This window comes from Somniosus microcephalus, chromosome 1 (genome assembly GCF_052327205.1).
Source record: "Somniosus microcephalus isolate GS21.2 chromosome 1, FLI_Smic_1.0, whole genome shotgun sequence".
Classification (NCBI taxonomy): domain Eukaryota; kingdom Metazoa; phylum Chordata; class Chondrichthyes; order Squaliformes; family Somniosidae; genus Somniosus; species Somniosus microcephalus.
The window spans coordinates 79,578,104-79,600,208 of record NC_140987.1 but is presented as its reverse complement, the minus strand read 5'-3'; positions in this window follow the sequence as shown (position 1 = coordinate 79,600,208).

Sequence of the window (22,105 nt, the reverse complement as noted above, 5' to 3'; positions counted from 1 at the left end):
GGGCTCAGGGAGAGAGAGACTGGGGAATGGGGGCTTGGGAGAGAGAGACTGGGGAATGGGGGCTTGGGAGAGAGAGACTGGGCAATGGGGGCTTGGGAGAGAGACTGGGGAATGTGGGCTTGGGAGAGAGAGACTGGGGAATGGGGGCTCAGGGAGAGAGAGAGACTGGGGAATGGGGGCTCGGGGAAAGATGGAGACTGGGGAATGGGGGCTCGGGGAGAGATGGAGACTGGGGATTGGGGGCTCAGGGAGAGAGACTGGGGAATGGGGGCTTGGGAGAGAGACTGGAGAATGGGGGCTCGGAGAGAGACTGGGGAATGGGGGCTCAGGGAGAGAGAGACTGGGGAATGGGGGCTCAGGGAAAGAGAGAGACTGGGGAAGGGGGGCTCGGGGAGAGATGGAGACTGGGGAATGGGGGCTCGGGGAGAGATGGAGACTGGGGATTGGGGGCTCAGGGAGAGAGACTGGGGAATGGGGGCTCGGGGAGAGATGGAGACTGGGAATGGGGGCTCAGGGAGAGAGAGACTGGGGAATGGGGGCTCGGGGAGAGAGAGAGACTGGGGAATGGGGGCTCAGGGAAAGAGAGAGACTGGGGAATGGGGGCTCAGGGAAAGAGAGAGACTGGGGAATGGGGGCTCGGGGAAAGATGGAGACTGGGGAATGGGGACTCAGGGAGAGAGGGAGACTGGGGAATGGGGGCTCGGGGAGAGATGGAGACTGGGGAATGGGGGCTCGGGGAGAGATGGAGACTGGGGAATGGGGGCTCAGGGAGAGAGAGACTGGGGAATAGGGGCTCAGGGAGAGAGAGACTGGGGAATGGGGTCTCGGGGAGAGAGACTGGGGAATGGGGGCTCAGGGAGAGAGAGACTGGGGAACGGGGTCTCGGGAGAGAGAGACTGGGGGATGGGGGCTCAGGGAGAGAGACTGGGGAATGGGGTCTTGGGAGAGAGAGAGACTGGGGAATGTGGGCTCAGGGAGAGAGACTGGGGAATGGGGTCTCGGGGAGAGAGACTGGGGAATGGGGGCTTGGGAGAGAGACTGGGGAATGGGGGCTCAGGGAGAGAGAGACTGGGGAATGGGGGCTTGGGAGAGAGAGAGACTGGGGAATGTGGGCTCAGGTAGAGAGACTGGGGAATGGGGTCTCAGGGAGAGAGACTGGGGAATGGGGGCTTGGGCGAGAGTCTCGGGACTGGGGGCCCAGGGAGAGAGAGACTGGGGAATGGGGGCTTGGGAGAGAGAGACTGGGGAATGGGGGCTTGGGAGAGAGACTGGGGAATGGGGGCTCAGGGAGAGAGAGACTGGGGAATGGGGGCTTGGGAGAGAGAGAGACTGGGGAATGTGGGCTCAGGTAGAGAGACTGGGGAATGGGGTCTCAGGGAGAGAGACTGGGGAATGGGGGCTTGGGCGAGAGTCTCGGGACTGGGGGCCCAGGGAGAGAGAGACTGGGGAATGTGGGCTCAGGGAGAGAGAGACTGGGGAATGGGGGCTTGGGGGAGAGAGAGACTGGGGAATGGGGTCTCAGGAGAGAGACTGGGGAATGGGGCTTGGGAGAGAGACTGGGGAATGGGGGCTTGGGAGAGAGAGACTGGGGAATGTGGGCTCAGGAGAGAGACTGGGGAATGGGGGCTTGGGAGAGAGACTGGGGAATGGGGGCTCAGGAAGAGAGACTGGGGAATGGGGGCTCGGGGAGAGGGACTGAGGAATGTGCGCTCGGGGAGAGAGAGACTGGGGAATGGGGTCTCAGGAGAGAGACTGGGGAATGGGGCTTGGGAGAGAGACTGGGGAATGGGGGCTTGGGAGAGAGAGACTGGGGAATGTGGGCTCAGGAGAGAGACTGGGGAATGGGGGCTTGGGAGAGAGACTGGGGAATGGGGGCTCAGGAAGAGAGACTGGGGAATGGGGGCTCGGGGAGAGGGACTGAGGAATGTCGGCTCGGGGAGAGAGAGAGACTTGGGAATGGGGGCTTGGGAGAGAGAGACTGGGGAATGTGGGCTCAGGGAGAGAGACTGGGGAATGGGGGCTTGGGAGAGAGACTGGGGAATGGGGGCTTGGGAGAGAGACTGGGGAATGGGGTCTCGGGAGAGAGACTGGGGAATATGGGCTCAGGAAGAGAGACTGAGGAATGTGGGCTCGGGGAGAGAGAGACTGGGGAATGGGGTCTCGGGAGAGAGACTGGGGAATGGGGTCTCGGGAGAGAGACTGGGGAATGGGGGCTTGGGAGAGAGACTGGGGAATGGGGGCTTGGGAAAGAGGCTGGGGAATGGGGTCTCAGGGAGAGACTGGGGAATGGGGTCTCGGGGAGAGAGACTGGGGAATGGGGTCTCTGGGAGCGAGACTGGGGAATGTGGTCTCGGGGAGAGAGACTGGGGAATGGGGTCTCGGGGAGAGAGACTGAGGAATGTGGGCTCAGGGAGAGAGACTGGGGAATGGGGTCTTGGGGAGAGAGACTGGGGAATGGGGTCTCGGGAGAGAGACTGGGAAATGTGGGCTCAGGAAGAGAGACTGAGGAATGTGGGCTCGGGGAGACAGAGACTGGGGAATGTTGACTCAGGGAGAGACTGGGGAATGGGGTCTCAGGGAGAGAGAGTTTGGGGAATGGGGTCTCGGGGAGAGAGACTGGGGAATGGGGTCTCGGGGAGACAGAGACTGGGGAATGTTGACTCAGGGAGAGACTGGGGAATGGGGTCTCAGGGAGAGAGAGTTTGGGGAATGGGGTCTCGGGGAGAGAGACTGGGGAATGGGGTCTCGGGGAGAGAGACTGGGGAATGGGGTCTCGGGGAGAGAGAGACTGGGGAATGTGGGCTCAGGAGAGAGACTGGGAAATGTGGGCTCAGGAAGAGAGACTGAGGAATGTGGGCTCGGGGAGACAGAGACTGGGGAATGTTGACTCAGGGAGAGACTGGGGAATGGGGTCTCAGGGAGAGAGAGTTTGGGGAATGGGGTCTCGGGGAGAGAGACTGGGGAATGGGGTCTCGGGGAGAGAGACTGGGGAATGGGGTCTCGGGGAGAGAGACTGGGGAATGGGGTCTCGGGGAGAGAGACTGGGGAACGTGGGCTTAGGGAGTAGAGACTGGGAAATGTGGGCTCAGGGAGAGAGAGACGGGGAAATGTGGTCTCGGGAAGAGATGGAGACTGGGGAATGTGGGCTCAGGGAGAGAGACTGGGGAATGTAGGTAAACGATATAGGTTAAAAACGGGATGAGGTCCTAAAAGCTGACTTTTGAGAGTTAGGAGTTAAATTAAAAAATAGGAACTCACAGGTAGGAATCTCAGGATTGCTGCCAGTGCCACGTGCTAGTCAGAGTAGAAATAGGATATTTCAGATGAATACGTGGCTAGAGCAATGGTGCGAGGGGGAGGGATTCAAATTCCTGGGACATTGGATCCGGTTCTGGGGGAGGTGGGACCAGTTTAAACCGGACGGTTTGCACCTGGGCAGGGCCAGGACCGATGTCCTAGGGGGAGTGTTTGCTAGTGCTCTGGGGGAGGGTTTAAACTAAAATGGCAGGGGATTGGGAACCTGAGCAGGGGAACAGAGGAAAGGGAAACAAGGATAAAAGCAAAAGATAGGAAGGAGAAAAACAAAAGTGGCAGTCAGAGAAATCAACGGTTTAAATCAAACATGGCCACAGTAAATAATAATTTACTAAAAAAACAAGCCTGAAGGCTTTGTGTCTTAATGCGAGGAGCATTCGTAATAAGGTGGATGAATTAGCTGCGCAAATAGAGATAAACGAATATGATTTGATTGGGATTACGGAAACATGGCTCCAGGGTGGCCAAGGCTGGGAACTCAACATCCAGGGGTATTCAATATACAGGAAGGATAGGCAAAAAGGAAAGGGAGGTGGGGTAGCATTGCTGGTTAAAGAAGGGATTAACACAATTGTAAGGAAGGATATTAGCTCTGATGATGTGGAATCTGTATGGGTAGAACTGAGAAATACTAAGGGGTAGAAAATGTTAGTGGGAGTGGTATATAGACCTCCAAACAGTAATGCGGAGGTTGGGGATGGCATTAAAAGGGAAATTAGAGAAGCGTGCAATAAGGGCACAGCAGTCATCATAGGTGACTTTAATCTACATATAGATTGGGCGAACCAAATTAGTAACAATACTGTGGAGGAGGATTTCCTGGAGTGTTTACGGGATGGTTTCCTGGACCAATATGTCGAGGAACCAAGCAGAGATCAGGCCATCTTAGGCTGGGTATTATGTAACGAGAAAGGATTAATTAGCAATCTTGTTGTACGAGGCCCCTTGGGTCGGAGCGATCATAATATGATAGAATTCTTCATTAAGATGGAGAATGAAGTAGTTGACTCAGAGACCAGGGTCCTGAATTTAAATAAAGGAAACTACGATGGTCTGAGGCGCGAGTTGGGTAGGACTGATTGGGGAATGGCACTCAAAGGGTTGACGGTAGATAGGCAATGGCAAACATTCAAAGACCGCATGGATGAACTACAGAATTTGTTCATCCCAGTTTGGCATAAAAATAAAACAAAAAACGTGACTCAACCATGACTAACAAGGGAAATTAGGGATAGCATAAGATCCAAGGAGAGGACATATAAATTGGCCAGAAAAAGCAGTAAACCTGAGGATTGGGAGCAGTTTAGGATTCAACAAAGGAGGACAAAGGGATTAATTAAGAAGGGGAAAATAGAATATGAGAGTAAGCTTACAGGGAACATAAAAACTGACTGTAAAAGCTTTTATAGATATGTGAAGAGAAAAAGATTGGTGAAGTCAAGCATAGGTCCCTTGCAGTCAGAATCAGGGGAATTTATAATGGGGAACAAAGAAATGGCAGACCAATTAAATACATATTTTGGTTCTGTCTTCACAAAGGAGGACACAAATAACCTCCCAGAGATGTCGGGGAACATAGGGTCTGATGAAAGGGAGGAACTGAAAGAAATCAGTATTTGTAGGGAAATGGTGGTAGGGAAATTGATGGGATTGAAGGCCGATAAATCCCCAGAGCCTGATAGTCTACATCCTAGGGTACTTCAGGAAGTGGCCCTAGAAATAATAGATGCATTGCTGATCATGTTCCAACATTCGATGGAATCTGGAACAGTACCCATGGATTGGAAGGTAGCTAATGTTATCCCACTGTTCAAAAAAGGTGGTAGGGAGAAAACGGGGAATTACAGTACGGTAAGCCTGACATCGGTAGTGGGGAAAATGTTAGAGTCCATTATAAAAGACTAGCTGGGGGGGCCCGGCGTTGCCAGGGCTTTTTTGGGCCGCGCGGTTTATGGCTGGGCGCTGCCGCTCCCGCGCTCTGTGTCACTCTTTCCCTCCCTGACCCTCTCTCTGTCTCTCCCCCTCTCTCTCCCTGCCCCTCTCTCTCCCTGCCCCCTCTGTCTCTCCCCCCCTGTTTCTCCCTGCCCCTGTCTGTCCCCTCTCTCTCTCTCTCCCTCTCTCTCACTCTCCCTCTCTCCTCTCTCTCCCTCCCCCTCATTTGGCACCCGGGGAAGGGCTTTGAAAATTGAGCCCGGCCGCGGTCGCCGTGCGGGGCCTAGCGCTGAAGGCCCGGCCGGGCTCTCGGGCCGAGACGGTCCCCAGCTGAACTCCCGGTGCGTGCGGCCGCCGCGCCGCGGGTGGCGCGGTTTACGGCCGGCCGCTGACGCTCCCCCGCCCGCTCTGTGTCTCGGGCCGAGCGGTTGTGAGGCCCGGCCCAAGTGACTCCAACTCACCTCCCGCTCCTGGAGCCGCAATGTGGGGGTTTGTTTGGCTGGTGCTGTCGCTGTGGGGATGAAAAAAATGGCGGCAAACTTTCGGGAGGCTGCAGGATTAGGCCCGCCCAAACACGGAATGAAACGCCCCCCGTGACGCACCGATTGGTCAAGTATCAGGTCACTGAACTGTAGGATTGGTGAACCATCACGTCAGTCAACACTATCCCCTGTATGATTGGTCAACCATCACGTCACTCAACGCTAATGAGTGGTAGGATTGGTCAACCGCTAATGAGTGGATTTTGTTCTTTTTTTGAACGTTTTTTGTATAGTGTCCGAACAATTTTTGTCTGAACAAAAAGTAAATACGCCTATGAGACTCCCCTAATGATAAGCTTTCTTTTGATATAACATGCGTGTAGGTACGCTCTATAACTTTTGAGTGTATAGCGGACAGACAGACAGACAGACAAACAGACAGACAAACCAACCGCTTTATATATATCGATAGATAGATAGATAGATAGATGTAATAGCAGAGCACTTGGAAAACAGTGACAGGATCGGACAAAGTCAACATGGATTTACAAAAGGTAAATCGTGCTTGACTAATCTACTGGAATTTTTTGAGGATGCAACTGGTAAAATAGATAAGGGAGAACCAGTGGATGTGGTGTATTTGGACTTTCAGAAGGCTTTCAATAAGGTCCCGCATAAGAGATTAGCATGTAAAGTTAAGGCACATGGGATTGGTGGCAAGGTATTGACTTGGATAGAGAACTGGTTGGCAGACAGAAAGCAAAGAGTTGGAATAAACGGATCTTTTTCCGAGTGGAAGGCAGTGACTGGTGGGGTACCGCAGGAATCAGTCCTTGGACCCCAGCTATTCACAATATATATTAATGATCTAGACAAGGGAACTAGATGTAATATCTCCAAATTTGCAGACGACACAAAGCTGGGTGGGCGTGTGTGTTGTGAGGAGGATGCCGAGAAGTTCTAGGACGATTGGGCAGAAGCATGGCAGATGCAATATAACGTGGATAAATGTGAGGCTATCCACATTGGTGGCAAAAACAGGAAGGCAGATTATTATCTGAATGGCAATAGATTGGGAGAAGGGCAAGTGCAACGAGACCTGGGTGTCCTTGTGCACCAGTCGCTGAAGGTAAGCATGCAGGTGCAGCAGGCGGTTAAGAAGGCAAATGGTATGTTGGCCTTCGTAGCGAGAGGGTTTGAGTACAGGAACAATGATGTCTTGCTGCAGTTGTACAGGGCCTTGGTGAGACCACATCTTGAGTATTGTGTGCAGTTTTGGTCGCCTTATCTGAGGAAGGATGTTCTTGCCATGGAAAGAGTTCAGCGAAGATTCACCAGGCTGATTCCTGGGATGGCAGGAATGACATATGAGGAGAGATTGGGTCGATTGGGCTTATACTCGCTGGAGTTTAGAAGAATGAGAGGGGATCTCATTGAAACTTATAAAATTCTGACAGGACTGGACAGACTAGATGCAGGAAGGATGTTCCCAATGGTCGGGGAGTCCAGAACCAGGGGTCACAGTCTAAGGATAAGGGGTAAGCCATTTAGGACAGGAATGAGGAGGAATTTCTTCACCCAGAGAGTGGTGAACCTATGGAATTCTCTACCACAGAAGGCAGTAGAGGCCAATTCTTTAAATATATTCAAGAAGGAGTTGGATATATTTCTTAAGGCTAAAGGGATCAAGGGGTATGGGGAGAAAGCAGGGACCGGGGTACTGAATTTGGATGATCAGCCATGATCTCATTGAATGGCTGAGCAGGCTCGAGGGGCCGAAAGGCCTACTCCTGCTCCTATCTTCTATGTTTCTATGTTTCTATGTGGGCTCAGGGAGAGAGAGACGGGGAAATGTGGTCTCGGGGAGAGATGGAGACTGGGAAATGTGTGCTCAGGGAGAGAGAGATTGGGGAATGGGGGCTCAGGGAGAGATGGAGACTGGGGAATGTGGGCTCAGGGAGAAAGACTGGGGAATGCGGTCTTGGGGAGAGATGGAGACTGGGGAATGTGTGCTCAGGGAGAGAGAGACTGGGGAATGGAGGCTCAGGGAGAGAGAGACTGGGGAATGTGGGCTCAGGGAGAGAGGGACTGGGGAATGGGGGCTCAGGAAAGAGAGACTGGGGAATGGGGGCTCAGGGAGAGAGAGACTGGGGAATGGAGGCTCAGGGGAAGATGGAGACTGGGGAATGTGGGCTCAGGGAGAAAGACTGGGGAATGCGGTCTCGGGGAGAGATGGAGACTGGGGAATGTGGGCTCAGGGAGAGATGGAGACTGGGGAATGTGGGCTCAGGGAGAGAGAGACTGGGGAATGGGGGCTCAGGAGAGAGAGACTGGGGAATGGGGGCTCAGGAGAGAGACTGGGGGATGTGGGCTTGGGAGAGAGACTGGGGAATGTGGGCTTGGGAGAGAGAGACTGGGGAATGGGGGCTCGGGAGAGATGGAGACTGGGGAATGTGGGCTCAGGGAGAGAGAGACTGGGGAATGGGGGCTCAGGGAGAGAGAGACTGGGGAATGTAGGCTTGGGAGAGAGAGACTGGGGAATGGGGGCTCGGGGGAGAGAGACTGGGGAATGGGGGCTCAGGAGAGAGACTGGGGAATGTGGGCTTGGGAGAGAGAGACTGGGGAATGGGGACTCGGGAGAGATGGAGACTGGGGAATGGGGTCTCGGGGAGAGAGACTGGGGAATGGGGTCTCGGGGAGAGAGACTGGGGAATGGGGTCTCGGGGAGAGATGGAGACTGGGGAATGTGGGCTCGGGGAGAGAGAGACTGGGGAATGGGGGCTCGGGAGAGATGGAGACTGGGGAATGGGGTCTCGGGGGGAGAGACTGGGGAATGTGGGCTCAGGGAGAGAGAGACTGGGGAATGGGGGCTCGGGAGAGATGGAGACTGGGGAATGGGCTCAGGGAGAGAGAGACTGGGGAATGGGGTCTCGGGGAGAGATGGAGACTGGAGAATGTGGGCTCAGGGAGAGAGAGACTGGGGAATGGGGGCTCAGGGAGAGATGGAGACTGGGGAATGGGGGCTCAGGGAGAGATGGAGACTGGGGAATGGGGTCTCGGGGAGAGATGGAGACTGGGGAATGTGGGCTCAGGGAGAGAGAGACTGGGGAATGGGGGCTCAGGAGAGATGGAGACTGGGGAATGGGGTCTCAGAAGAGATGGAGACTGAGGAATGGCGGCTCGGGAGAGATGGAGACTGGGGAATGGGGACGGGGAGATGGAGGCTGAGTATGGGGTATCGGGGAGAGTTGGAGACTGAGGAATGGCAGTTCGGGGGAGAGAGAGAGACGGGAAATTGGGGGCTTGGGGAGACATGGAGACTGGGGAATGGGGGCTCAGGAAGAGAGATGGAGACTGAGGAATGGGGGCTCGGGGGAGATAGAGCCTGGGGAATGGGTGCTCGGGGAGAGAAAGAGACAGGAATGGGGACTCGGGAGAGGGGGAGCATGAGGAATGGAGGCTCGGGAGAGTTGGAGACTGGGGAAAGAGGGCATACAAGGGAGAGATGGAGACTGGGAAATGGTAGGGGGGAGAGATGGAGACTGGGAAATGGTAGGGCATAGAGATGGAGACTGGGGAATAGGGGCTGGGGGAGTCATGGAGGCTGGGAATGGGAGCTCTGCAGAGAAGTGTGAAGTGATGCATTTTGGAAGGAAGAATGAGGTGACGTAATACAAAGGTTTAAGAACATAAGAAATAGGAGCAGGAGTTGGCCATTTGGCCCTTCGAGCCGGCTCTGCCGTTCAATAAGATCATGGCTGATCTACCTCAACTTTACTTTCCTGCACTATCCCCATATCCCTTGATTCCCTTAATATCCAAATATCTATCACTCTCTGTCTTGAATATACTCAACGACAGAGCCTCCACAGCCCTCTGGGGTATAGAAGTCCAAAGATTCACCACCGTCTGAGTGAAGAAATTTCTCCCCATCTCAGTCCTAACTGGCCGACCCCTTATTCTGAGATTGTGACCCCTGGTTCTAGACTCCCCAGCCAGGTGAAACATCCTCCCTGCATCATCCCTGTCAAGTCCTGTAAGAATTTTGTATGTTTCAATTAGATCACCTCTCATTCTTCTAAACTATAGAGATTATAGGCCTAGTCTACTCAATCTCTCCTCATAGGACAATCCCCCCCCTCCCAGGAATCATTCTGGTGAATCTTCGTTGCACTCCCTCTATGGCAAGTATATATTTCCTGAGGTAAGGAGACCAAAACTATACAATACTCCAGGTGTGTTCTCACCAGGGCCCTATATAATTGCAGTAAGATGACTTTACTCTTATATTCAAATCTTCTTGTAATAAAGGCCAACATACCATTTGCTTTCCTAATTGCTTGTTGTACCTGCATGTTAGCTTTCAGTGATTCGTGTACAAGGACACCCAGGTCCCTCTGAACACCAACATTTCCCAATCTCTCACCATTTAAAAAATATTCTGCTTTTCTATTTTTCCTATTTTCTATTTAACAGTCATTCTATTTTTAACGGAGGCGGGCGAGGGGTGCGTGACCAATCCGCTCGTGGGAGGTGAGTTGGTCATTTAACTATTATAAGGCTGCTTGCCTTCATTTTAACAGTCATTCTATTTTTAACTCATGTCGACTGAGTTTCCTGGGCCTTGGGAAATCCGACATCTGAAAGGAGGCGAGAAGGTACTGCTTGTGGGCCTGGAGGAGCAGGAGTGTTTCCTCTAGGCTCAACAATCTACCCAGTAAACCCCACCCTGCGATCAATCTGCCCCCTCCCCCCACTACCATCAGACTTCCCGACCACCATCTGCTCCCGGATCACCATTTGCTCCTCCTCCCAGCACCAGCAGAACCCCCGACCACCATCGGACACCACGCCCCCACGATCGGGTCCCCCGAAATCCATGGGAGGCCTCCCACGATTGGGCCCCACGATGACCACAATCAGCCCCTCATGAGAACGGGACCACCCCGCAATCAGGCCCCCCTCCCCATGATCTCTACCACTCCTCCACTAGACCTACCTGCTCTTCTGGGCTATGGCCTTGTGCTGCAGGCTTCCTGCCCGAAAGGCCTCACCTGTTAATCAGAGTGCCGGTGGGCGGGAAACTGACAAAAAAAAAATTGCAAGTTAAACATAGAAACATAAAAGATATGAGCAGGAGCAGGCCATTCGGTCCCTTGAGCCTGCTCTGCCATTTAATGAGACCATGGCTGATCATCCAAATTCAGTACCCTGTCCCTGCTTTCTCCCCATATCCCGTGATCCCTTTAGCCTTAAGAAATATATCCAACTCCTTCTTGAATATATTTAATGAATTGGCCTCAACTGCCCTGTGTAGCAGAGAATTCCACAGGTTCACCACTCTCTGGGTGAAGAAATTCCTCATCAACTCAGTCCTAAATGGCTTACCCCTTATCCTTAGACTGTGACCCCTGGTTCTGGACTCCCCTGAAATCGGTAACATCCTTCCTGCATCTAGTCTGTCTAGCCCTGTTAGAATTTTATAAGTTTCAATGAGATCCCCTCTCATTCTTCTAAACTCTAGCGAATATAAGCCTAATTGACCCAATCTCTCTTCCTACATCATTCCTGCCATCCCAGGTATCAGTCTGGTGAATCTTCGCGGCACTCTCTCCATGGCAAGAACATCCTTCCTCAGTTAAGGCGACCAAAACTGCACACAATACTCCAGGTGTGGTCTCACCAAGGCCCTGTACAACTGCAGCAAGACTTCCTCGCTCCTGTACTCATATCCTCTCACTATGAAGGCCAACATACCATTTGCCTTCTTAACCGCCTGCTGCACCTGCATGCTTACCTTCAGCGACTGGTGCACAAGGACACCCAGGTCTCATTGCACTTCCCCTTTTCCCAATCTATTGCCGTTCAGATAATAATCTGTCTTCCTGTTTTTGCCACCGAAGTGGATAACCTCGCATTTATCCACATTATACTGCATTTGCCATGCATCTGCCCAATCACCCAACTTCTCCAAATCGTACTGGAGTTTATCTGCATCCTCCTCACAGCACACACACCCACCCAGTTTTGTGTCGTCTGTAAACTTGGAGATATTACATCTAGTTCCCTCGTCTAGATCATCATTAATATATATTGTGAATAGCTGGGGTCCTAGCACCAATCCCTGCGGTAGCCCACTAGTCACTGCCTGCCACTCAGAAAAAAGACCCGTTTATTCCAACTCTTTGCTTCCTGTCTGCCAACCAGTTCTCTATCCAAGACAGTACCTTACCCCCAATCCCATGTGCTTTAACTTTACACGCTAATCTCTTATGCGGGACCTTATCAAAAGCCTTCTCAAAGTCCAAATACACCACATCCACTGGTTCTCCCTCATCTATTCTACCAGTTACATCCTCAAAAAATTCCAGTAGATTAATCAAGCATGATTTACCTTTTGTAAATCCATGTTGACTTTGTCCAATCCTGTCACTGTTTTCCAGGACAGGACATTCGGGAAACCTGTTTTATCAGGTTTCAGGTCGACCAGAGCGATGGACCTGGGTGAGGAGTGAGGACCGCAGTGGAGCTTAAAAGTGGCGGCAGCGAGCAGCGAGGCCTGACCAGAGCGACAGATCTGGGTGAGCAGTGAGGACCGCGGTGGAGCTTAAAAGCGGTGGCAGCCGGCAGCGAGGCCCGACCAGAGCGACGGACCTGGGTGAGGAGTGAGGACCACGGTGGAGCTTAAAAGCGGCGGCAGCGAGGCTTACCAACTCAGCAGCGGGAGAGAGAGGTAAAAAGTAATCAAAGTGTGACGTCACCAGGAAGCAGGTAAGTGATTGGTTGGTGAGTATTTCTCTATTTTTAAACTTTAACTCTGTGGTTTATAGTTGCTAACGTCTCTCTGGTGTAGCGGGACTGTTGGTAAACCATTTAACTGTAGTGTAATTAGTGGGATTGATTGATTTAAATTCAATTAATTAAAGGGTAAGTCATGGCAGGATAGCCCGGCCATGTGGTATGCTCCTCCTGCGATATGTGGGAACTCAGGGACACTTCCTGTGTCCCTGACAACTACATGTGCAGGAAGTGCATCCAGCTGCAGCTACTGACAGACGGCATTGCAGCACTGGAGCTGCGATTGGATGCATACTGGAGTGTTCACGATGCTCGGGACATCGTGAATAGCACGTTTACAGAGTTGGACACACCGCAGGTAGAGGTTGGACAAGAAGAAAGGGAATGAGTGACCAACAGGCAGAGTACTAGGCGCAGGCAGCTAGTGCAGGGGTCCCCTGTGGACATCCCCTTCTCAAACAGATACACCACTTTGAGTGCTGTTGGGGGGGATGGCTTATCAGAGGAAGGCAGCAGCAGCCAACTTCCTGGCACCAGGGGTGGCTCTGCTGCACAGCACGGGAGGAAAAAGAGGGGTAGAGCTATAGTAATAGGGGATTCTACTGTAAGGGGAATAGATAGGCGTTTCTGCGGTCGCAAACGAGACTCCAGGATGGTGTGTTGCCTCCCTGGTGCAAGGGTCAAGGATGTCTCAGAGCGGCTGCAGAACATCTTGGAAGGGGAGGGTGAACAGCCAGTTGTCGTGGTGCATATAGGCACCAACAATATAGGTAAAAAGCGGGATGAGGTCCTAAAAGCGGAATATAGGGAGTTAGGAGGTAAATTAAAAAATAGGACCTCAAAGGTAGTAATCTCAGGATTGCTACCAGTGCCATGTGCTAGTCAGTGTAGAAATAGAAGGATATTTCAGATGAATACGTGGCTAGAGGAATGGTGCAACAGGGAGGGATTCAAGTTCCTGGCACATTGGAACCGGTTCTGGGGGAGGTGGGACCAGTTCAAACCGGACGGTTTGCACCTGGGCAGGGCTGGAACCGATGTCCTAGGGGGAGTGTTTGCTAGTGCTCTGGGGGAGGGTTTAAACTAAAATGGCAGGGGGTTGGGAACCTGAGCAGGGAGACAGAGGAAAGGGAAACAAGGATAAAAGCAAAAGATAGGAAGGAGAAAAGCAAAAGTGGCAGTCAGAGAAATCAACGGTTTAAATCAAATGTGGCCACAGTAAATAATAATTCTAATAGGTCTAAGGGCATTAAAAAAACAAGCCTGAAGGCTTTGTGTCTTAATGCGAGGAGCATTCATAGTAAGGTGGATGAATTGGCTGTGCAAATAGAGGTAAATGAATATGATTTGGTTGGGATTACGGAAACGTGGCTCAAGGATGACCAAGGCTGGGAACACAACATCCAGGGGTATTCGATATTCAGGAAAGATAGGCAAAAAGGAAAGGGAGGTGGGGTAGCATTACTGGTTAAAGAAAGGATTAACACAATTGTAAGGAAGGATATTAGCTCTGATGATGTGGAATCTGTATGATTGAGAAATTGAGAAATACTAAGGGGCAGAAAACATTAGTGGGAGTGGTACATAGACCTCCAAACAGTAATGCGGAGGTTGGGGATGGCATTAAAGGTGAAATTAAAGAAGCGTGCAATAAGGGCACAGCAGTCATCATGGGTGACTTTAATCTACATATAGATTGGGCTAACCAAATTAGTAACGATACTGTGGAGGAGGAATTCTTGGAGTGTTTACGGGATGGTTTCCTGGACCAATATGTCGAGGAACCAACCAGAGATCAGGCCATCTTAGACTGGGTATTATGTAATGAGAAAGGATTAATTAGCAATCTTGATGTACGAGGCCCCTTGGGTCGGAGCGATCATAATATGATTGAATTCTTCATTAAGATGGAGAATTAAGTAGTTGACTCAGAGACTAGGGTCCTAAATTTAAATAAAGGAAACTACGATGGTCTGAGGAGCGAGTTGGGTAGGATTGATTGGGGAATGTCACTCAAAGGGTTGACGGTGGATAGGCAATGGCAAACATTCAAAGACCGAATGGATGAACTACAGAATTTGTTCATCCCAGTTTGGCATAAAAATAAAACAAAAAAGGTGACTCAACTGTGGCTAACAAGGGAAATTAGGGATAGCATAAGATCCGCGGAGAGGACATATAAATTGGCCAGAAAAAGCAATAATCCTGAGGATTGGGAGCAGTTTAGGATTCAACAAAGGGGGACAAAGGGATTAATTAAGAAGGGGAAAATAGAATATGAGAGTAAGCTTGCAGGGAACATAAAAACTGACTGTAAAAGCTTTTATAGATATGTGAAGTGAAAAAGATTGGTGAAGTCAAGCGTAGGTCCCTTGCAGTCAGAATCAGGGGAATTTATAATGGGGAACAAAGAAATGGCAGACCAACTAAATACATATTTTGGTTCTGTCTTCAGTGTGAGAATCGGCGGGAATCGCGGGCTGAATGGCGGTATAAGGGCTCCAGAGACCCAGGTAAGGCCTCAGTGCGAGAATCGGCGGGAATCGCGGGCTGAGCGGCTGTATAAAGGCTCCCAGACCCAGGTAAGGCCTCAGTGCGAGAATCGGCGGGAATCGCGGGCTGAGCGGCTGTATAAAGGCTACAGAGCCCAGGTAAGGCGTACCAATCTCCAGTCTCAGACCTCAGAGGGAAGGAAAGAGGTAAAAAGTAATCAAGTGTGACGTCACTAGAAAGCGGGTAAGTGATCGGTTGGTGAGTATTTCTCTCTTTTTTAAGCTTAAACTCTGTGGTTTATAGTTTCTAAGGTGCGATATTCATCATCTAGAATTGGGGCAGAGGGTATTTAAGAATAATATTAATAAATTTAATTAATTACATAGAATGGGAGATCAGGTGATGTGTTGCTGCTGCAATATGTGGGAGCTGGTGGACACCATTGATGCTCACGGTGATCACATTTGCAGTAAGTGTTGGCTGCTCGAGGAATTCCGGCTCCGTGTTGAAGAGCTGGAGTCCGAGCTTCAAACACTGAGACACATCAGGGAGGGGGAGAGTTACCTGGACTCTGTGTATCAGAAGGTAGTCGCACCAATTAGATTAATTAATTCAGATGTAGTGTGTGGCCAGGGTCAGGATGGTGTGACTAGAAGTGAGGCAGGTACGGGGATCCAGGAGGTAGTGTTGGAGGAACTGCAGCCCTTGCTCTTGTCCAACAGGTTTGAGGCTCTTACTCCCTGTGAGGATGGGAACGGGGACTGCGGGGAGGATGAGCAATCCGGCCACAGCACCGTGGAGCGGGGGGCCATTCAAGTGGAGGGAGATAAAAGAAATGTTGTAGTGGTAGGGGATAGTATCGTTAGGAGGATAGAGAGAGTTCTTTGCAGCCGAGAGCGAGAGTCCCGAAGGCTGTGTTGCCTGCCCGGTGCCAGGGTTAAGGACATCTCCTCTGGGCTGGAGAGAAACTTGGAGTGGGAGGGGGAGGATCCAGTTGTCGTGGTCCATGTTGGTACCAACGACATAGATAGGACAAGGAAGGAGGTTCTGCTGAGGGAGTTTGAGCAGCTAGGGGCCAAATTAAAAAGCAGAACCACAAGGGTAATAATCTCTGGATTACTACCTGAGCCACGTGCAAATTTGGCTAGGGTAAATAAAATTAGAGAGTTAAATGCGTGGCTCAAAGACTGGTGTGGGAGAAATGGGTTTTGCTTCCTGGGACACTGGTATCAGTACTGGGACAGGAGAGAGCTGTTCCGTTGGGACGGACTTCACTTGGCCAGTGCTGGGACTAGAGTCCTGGCGAATCGAATAACTAGGGCTGTAGAGAGGGCTTTAAACTAATTAGTTGGGGGGAGGTTTTAAGAGAGCGAAAAATAAAAATGACAGCGGAGAAGGCAATAGAGCAAGGTAGCAGTGGGGGAATTAAAAACCAAAGCGTGTCAGGAAGGGACAGAATGTATAATGATAAAGGTAAAGTAGTAAAAGGGGTAAAAGCAGGAATAAATTGTCAGAAAACATATTTGAAAGTTCTTTATCTGAATGCACGCAGCATTCGTAACAAAATTGACGAGTTGACGGTACAAATAACGACACATGGGTATGATCTGGTGGCCATTATGGAAACATGGCTGCAAGATAATCATGACTGGAAACTAAACATACAAGGGTATTTGTCAATTAGGAAGGACAGACAGGAAGGAAAGGGAGGTGGGGTTGCTATGTTAATCAAGGATGGAATCACTGCAATAGTCAGAAATGATATTCGGTCAAAGGATCAGGATAGTGAAAAAGTTTGGGTGGAGAAAAGGAATAATAAGGGGAAAAAGACACTAGTGGGCGTAGTCTATAGGCCTCCTAACAGTTGCAACTCTGTTGGTCGGAGTATAAATCAGGAAATAGTTGGGGCTTGTAATAAGGGAACAGCTATAATCATGGGGGATTTTAACTTTCATATTGACTGGACTAATCAAATTGGGCATGGCAGCCTTGAGGAAGAGTTCATAGAGTGTATTAGGGATGGGTTCCTTGAGCAGTATGTAACTGAACCAACCAGGGGGCAGGCAATCTTAGATCTGGTCCTGTGTAATGAGACAGGATTAATAAAAAATGTCTTAGTAAAGGATCCCCTTGGAATGAGTGACCATAATATGGTTGAATTCCAAATTCAGTTTGAGGATGAGAGAGTTGGATCTCAAACCAGCGTACTGAGCTTAAATAAAGGAGACTATGAAGGTATGAGAGTAGAATTGACGAAAGTGGACTGGGAAAACAGATTAAAGTGTAAGACGGTACAAGAGCAGTGGTCTACATTCAAGGAGATATTTCACATCTTTCAAGATAAATATATTCCACTGAGGAAAAAGGGGAATAAAAGAAAAGACAGCCATTCGTGGCTAAGTAAAGTAATAAAGGATAGTATCCGACAGAAAACAAGGGCATATAAAGTAGCCAAATCTAGTGGGAGGATAGAAGATTGGGAAGCATTTAAAAGCCAGCAAACAATAACTAAAAGATTAATTAAGAAAGGGAAGATAGATTATGAAAGTAAACCAGCAAAAAATATAAAAACAGATAGCAAGAGTTTCTACAGCTATATAAAAAGAAAAAGGGTGGCTAAAGTGAACGTTGGTCCCTTAGAGGATGGGACTGGGAAACTAGTGGTGGGGAACATGGAGGTGGCAAAGACGCTGAACAAATATTTTGTATCAGTCTCTACAGTAGAGGACACTAAAAATATCCCAACACTGGACAAACAGGGGGCAATGGGGGGGGGGGAGGAGCTAAACACGATTAAAATCACTAAGGAGATGGTACTCAGTAAAATAATGGGACTTAAGGCGGATAAATCCCCCGGACCTGATGGCCTACATCCTAGGGTCTTGAGAGAAGTGACGGTAGGGATTGTGGATGCATTGGTGATTATTTTCCAGAACTCCCTGGACTCAGGAAAGGTCCCGGCAGATTGGAAAACTGCTAATGTAACACCCTTATTTAAGAAGGGAAGTAGACAAAAAGCTGGAAACTATAGACCAGTTAGCCTAACATCTGTGGTTGGCAAAATGTTGGAGTCCATTATTAAGGAAACAGTAACAGAGCATTTGGATAAACATAATTTAATAGGACAGAGTCAGCATGGTTTTATGAAGGGGAAGTCATGTTTGACAAATTTGCTTGAATTCTTTGAGGGTGTAACATACAGGGTGGATAAAGGGGAACCAGTGGATGTAGTGTATTTGGACTTCCAAAAGGCATTTGACAAGGTTCCACACAAAAGATTACTGATCAAGATAAGAAATCACGGGATTGGGGGTAATATACTGGCATGGGTGGAAGATTGGCTATCTAACAGAAAACAAAGAGTTGGGATAAATGGTTCATTCTCGGGCTGGCAATCAGTAACTAGTGGTGTTCCGCAGGGGTCAGTGCTGGGACCCCAACTCTTTACAATCTAAATTAATGATTTGGAGGAAGGGACCGAGTGCAACATATCCAAGTTTGCTGACGATACAAAGATGGGAGGGAAAGCAGTGAGTGAGGAGGACATGAAAAACCTGCAAAAGGACATAGACAGGCTAAGTGAGTGGGCAGAGATTTGGCAGATGCAATATAATGTTGGAAAGTGTGAGGTTATGCACTTTGGCAGAAAAAATCAAAGAGCAAGTTATTATCTGAATGGAGAGAAACTGCAAAGTGCTACAGTACAAAGGGATCTGGGGGTCCTGGTGCATGAAACACAAAAAGTTAGTATGCAGGTGCAGCAGGCGATCAGGAAGGCCAATGGAATCTTGGCTTTTATTGCGAGGGGGATGGAGTATAAAAACAGGGAAGCCTTGCTGCAGTTATACAGGGTATTGGTGAGGCCTCACCTGGAATACTGCGTGCAGTTTTGTTTTCCATATTTAAGAAAAGATATACTTGCTCTCGAGGCGGATCAGAGAAGGTTCACTCGGTTGATTCCGGAGATGAGGGGGTTGACGTATGAGCAAAGGTTGAGTAGGTTGGGACTCTACTCATTGGAGTTCAGAAGAATGAGAGGCGATCTTATCGAAACATATAAGATTGTGAGGGGGCTTGATCGGGTGGATGCGGTGAGGATGTTTCCACTGATGGGTGAGACTAGAACTAGGGGGCATAATCTAAGAATAAGGGGCTTCCCTTTCCAAACTGAGATGAGGAGAAACTTCTTCACTCAGAGGGTAGTAAATCTATGGAATTTGCTACCCCAGAGAGCTGCGGAAGCTGCAACATTAACTAAATTTAAAATGGAGATAGACAGTTTCCTAGCAGATAAGGGAATTAGGGGTTACGGGGAGAGGGCAGGGAAGTGGACGTGAGTCTAGATTTGGATCAGCCATGCTCCTATTGAATGGCGGAGCAGGCCCGAGGGGCTGTATGGCCTACTCCTGCTACTACTTCTTATGTTCTTATGTTATGTTCAAATAACCTCCCTGTAAGGGGGGCATCTTTTAACTGGTTTATGGTAATTTACCTGGCCAGCAGCCTTTGCCTCTGAGCTCTGACCAATTCCAACCTTTTACCTGGTTTACGGTAACTCACCTGGTCAGCAGGCTTTTGCTGCTGCACTCTAAACCAATTTACAAACAGCGGTTTCAAATCGCTACCCCTCCTTTAGTTCTGAGTGGAGGAACTTATAATTAATGATATTAAAACGGACAAGTGGTTTGGGTGAGAGAAAAATCAAGTTTTATTACCTAAACTACAATCAAAAGAATAAACTATACCACACGAACACAGTAATTACAGTAAAACTATGTAACAGGGGGTTGCAGACGGCGAAAACGAGGGATAAAATGACTCCAATGTTATTTAAACAATCTTAGCAATTCCCTTAAATCACCACCCCAAACTCCTGCTAGGTTGCCTTGTTGAGGAGTCAGAACACCCTGCTCACCTGTGGTCCAGCGAAGTAAGAGAGATAGCTTCTCAGCAGCTATCTTTTATACCTGGTCAGGTCCTGCTGTTCTGCCCTGCAAGGGCTGTGTGCAAAATTCCCCACCCAAAGGGTCCAATACACAAGAGAAAGCTGTGATTGGCTAACTCAGAGTGGTTGGACTGGGTTAATGTGTCTTCCGGAGCTCCCTAGGCTGAAACAAAAGGGAAATACAACTGCTCTATTGTCCAGAATGCTAGGTGATTTAAGCCCATTCAGTTCTTAAAACGGTTCCCATTCAAGATACAAAAGTCTCTTCTGCAGTTTAGATGTATCCACTCGATATACAAACAAATGCTAATAGCATTCAATCGCTTTGTAAACAAAGCATTGTCCTGTGGTAACGTTTTGTCTCCATTGAACCTTACTTCCAGACACAGAAAGCTGCATTCCAAGCCCCTTTGTCTTCGGCCATGTGGTATGACAGCCATTTTTGTCCCTGGAAATTTAAAAGCACAACGCCCAGGGATTCTTTAATCAAAAAAATTAATCTTCAGAACTGTAAATTATTGCAAATTCTTACATTTACTCCTCCTACGGGGAGGAGATGGCCCCAGCTGGGTGGGGCTCGGCCCCCAACCCAGCACTATCCTGACCGAAGTTCACTTGCGGGAGACCTTGCTGTTGAGGAGTCATGATGGGGAAGCGCGGGTGCCTTGTCATAGGGATGCATTCCCCGGGGGTGGGTGGTGATGGCCTGGGAAAGATTGTATAGGGAGGGGGAGACCCAAGAGTCGCGTGGGTGCGTTCGGGGAAGGGAGGAACTCACCCGGGGGCCCACGGGCAAAGTTAGTGTAAGTGTGGCTGGGGAGGATGAGTGAATGGCCGGATCTGGGATCCAAGCTTGTGTGGGGCCAGGGAGAACCGCCACACAGGCACCTATCATCTTTCTGCAGCCAGTCGAGGGAAGACGGGAGGGTGGGGGGTGACTGGGAGTCATGATCCCATACTCCCCGGTCTCGGTCTGTGCCAAGGTAATTTTATACATGAGGGGTACCCCGCCTCCACAAAAGGACAAGCGCACGGCTCAGGGCTGGCGGAGCAGGCTGGTCTGTAAATCCATTCTGCCTGTTTTAAAGTTTAAGACGATCAACGGGGGGTGGAAGGTACTTTTACTGCCCAAGTGGGAGGAGCAATACCCACTCGAATTTCGTGACCCATCATCGGCACGTGATGATCGGGGTTTATTTAAGCATGTTGTTTCAAATATTTAGGCCTAGAAATTCATTATAGCCACTTTTGGGGCGGTAAAGTTGGGCGGTCGCTAAAGTTTGCGCCCGGCGCAAATTCGAGGCCACTTCGCTGATATTCATTAGCTTCGCCCTAAGAGTTTGCTCGAGCGCTAAAACTGGCGATGCACGGCTCTCTTTAGGCGCTAAGCCGGTGGTGCTGAGCGATACCGCCGAGGCCGGGCGCAGCGCAGGTGCGGCCATTTCTTGATTGACAGCAGACACCCTGGCGCCGGCCAGCTCTTAAGGGGGAAGGGTCGAGTTGGTCTGCTGCCACGCCCTGGACACTGCAGCCCTCCAGCTAGGCCTGAACACTGCTGCTGGACCCAAATAGCGCCTGAAAGGATGGAGAAGGCCCGTGAACGAGCGCAGCACTTCTCAGAGCATGATCTGAGGGTGCTGGTTGGCGCTGTGGAGAAGAGACGCCATATTTTGTTTCCGGACAATGGGAAGAAGCCGGCGGCCCGCGTCTACCGGAAAGCCTGGAGGCATGTCGCCACCAGGGTGACATCCAACAGTGAGGTCCCCAGGAGCTCTGTACAATGCCGCAAAAAGCTAAATGACCTCGCCAGGGTTGTCAGGGTGAGTACCCTTTCCAGTGTCCTCCTTATCCTTGCATGTGCACCTCACATTATGGGCAAAAGGACCTGAAAGCCCTAATGGCCAGCCCTCATGCAGCAGCTATGGGACAGTCATGAACATCAATTGCACATTGTGCACTTAACACACTGGCCAGGCTATTCGACCATGGGAGGCAGTGCACACAAGATCAGGGCTACACACTGGCCAAGCTATTCCGCCATGGGAGGCAGTGCACACAAGATCAGGGCTACACACTGTACTTAGAGGCCGTCCTTTCTCTTGCAGGCCAAACTGGCCAATAATAAGAGGCGCCAGACTGA